This window comes from Petromyzon marinus, unplaced genomic scaffold (assembly GCF_048934315.1).
Source record: "Petromyzon marinus isolate PM22_M1 ecotype Great Lakes invasive population unplaced genomic scaffold, UKy_Petmar_22M1.pri1.0 PM_G_Scaffold_78, whole genome shotgun sequence".
Classification (NCBI taxonomy): Eukaryota; Metazoa; Chordata; class Hyperoartia; order Petromyzontiformes; family Petromyzontidae; genus Petromyzon; species Petromyzon marinus.
Genome location: NW_027423033.1, coordinates 627,501 through 630,000, shown reverse-complemented (window position 1 = coordinate 630,000; position 2,500 = coordinate 627,501).

The window sequence follows — 2,500 nt, the reverse complement described above, 5'->3', positions numbered from 1 at the left end:
CAAAGGACGCAGCCCTGAGGAGTTCCCGTGCTGATGGACCTGGAGTCAGAGACTTCTGTTCCCGGCTTAACGCACTGCTTCCTGTCAGAGAGGAAGTCTGTGATCCACCTGCAGGTGGAGTAGGGCACGTTCAGCTGGAAGAGCTTGTCCTGAAGCAGGGCAGGGATGATGGTGTTGAAGGCAGAGCTGAAGTCCACAAACAGGATCCTGGCGTAGGATGCTGGGGCGTCCACATGCTGTAGGGTGAAGTGGAGGGCCATGTTAACTGCGTCGTCCACAGACCTGTTGGCTCTGTAGGCAAACTGAAGGGGGTCCAGGAGAGGGTCTGTGATGGCTTTGAGGTGTGCCAGGAGCAGGCGCTCAAAAGACTTCATTACCACAGATGTAAGGGCGACCGGTCTGTAATCATTTAGTCCTGTTGGCCTTAGCTTTTTGGGCACAGCGATGATGGTGGAGGACTTGAGACAGGCTGGTACATGGCATGTCTCCAGGGAGGTGTTAAAGATGTTGGTGAACACCGGAGACAGCTGGTCAGCGCAGTGCCTGAGGGTGGCTGGAGAGACAGAGTCCGGCCCGGCTGCTTTGCGTGGATTCTGCCTCTTGAAAAGCCCATTAACTTCTCCCTCCTGAAAGGAGAGAGTCGTTTCTGTAGTATGGGTGGGGGATGGGGCCTCTTGGGTGGGAAGGGGTGGTTCAGGACAGTCCAATTGTCTTTCAAATCTACGGTAGAACTCGTTCAGGTCGTTGGCTAGGCGGGAGTCGTTAGTGGTGTGGGGCGCTCTGGGTTTGTAGTTGGTGATGTGCCTGAGCCCTTTGGCAGACAGAAGCAGCGTCGTTAGTAGAGAACTGGTGTTTTAGTGTCTCTGAGTACAGTCGTTTAGCCTCTCTCACCGCTTTGCTAAACCTGTTCTTCGACTCCTTGAATCTGTCTCTATCCCCACTCCTAAACGCTTCCTCCTTCTCCAACCTCAACCTTTTGAGCTTTGCTGAGAACCAGGGCTTGTTGTTGTTAAAGTTCACCCTGGTACGTGTTGGGATACAGCAGTCCTCACAGAAGCTGATGTACACAGCCTCTGTGAGTTCATCCAGACTATTGGTAGCAGTCGTGAACATATCCCAGTCAGTACAGTCTAAGCACGCCCGCAAATCTTCCACAGCCTCACTGGTCCACTGTTTAGATGTCCTCACAGCAGGTTTACAGAGTTTTAGTTGCTGCCTGTATGCACGAATCAGGTGGACCAAGGGAGTTCTGTGCGAGCCGAACAGCCCCGTGACCCACAAGAGAAACATCCCCGCCAAATTCGAGCGTTTGACGGGGTCTATCCGTGAAAAAATATTCACGTTTTTGAGTGCACATGCATTTCTGCTGCAAATGCCTCTGGAAGTTTCATGCCGTTCGTATGCCAATTGTGGCAACACGAAAATGACCCGTTTTCCCATTCCGAGGGATTTCTGTGCGACCCTAACAGCCCCGTGAGCCACAAGAGACACATCCCCGCCAATTTCTAGCGTTTCACGGGGTCTATCCGTGAAAAATATAGACGTTTTTGAGTGCACATGCATTTCTGCTGCAGATGCCTCTGGAAGTTTCATGCCGTTCGTACGCAATGTGGCAACACGAAAATGACCCCTTTTCCCATTCCGAGGGATTTCTGTGCGACCCTAACTAACAACGCCCGTGAGCCACAAGAGAGACATCCCCGCCAATTTATAGCGTTTCACGGGGTCTATCCGTGAAAAATATAGACGTTTTTGAGTGCACATGCATTCCTGCTGCAAATGCCTCTGGAAGTTTCATGCCGTTCCTATGCAATGTGGCCACACAAAAATGACCCGTTTTCCCATTCCGAGGCATTTCTGTGCGACCCTAACAGCCCCGTGAGCCACAAGAGAGACATCCCCGCCAACTTCTAGCGTTTGACGGGGTCTATGCGTGAAAAATATTAAAATTTTTGAGTGCACGTGCCTTTCTGCTGCAAATGCCTCTGGAAGTTTCATGGCGTTCCTATGCAATGTGGCAACACGAAAATGACCCCTTTTCCCATTCCGAGGGAGTTCTGTGCCACCCTAACAGCCCCGTGAGCCACAAGAGACACATCCCCGCCAATTTCTAGCGTTTCACGGGGTCTATCCGTGAAACATATAGAAGTTTTTGAGTGCACATGCATTCCTGCTGCAAATGCCTCTGGAAGTTTCATGCGGTTCGTACGCAATGTGGCAACACGAAAATGACCCGTTTTCCCATTCCCAGGGATTTCTGTGCGACCCGAACAGCCCCGTGAGCCACAAGAGACACATCCCCGCCAATTTCTAGCGTTTCACGGGGTCTATCCGTGAAAAATATCAATTTTTTTTTGACTGCACATGCATTTCTGCTGCAAATGCCTCTGGAAGTTGCATGCGGTTCGCATGCAATGTGGCGACACGAAAATGACCCGTTTTCCCATTCCGAGGGATTTCTGTGCCACCCTAACAGCCCCGTGAGCCACAAGAGAGACAT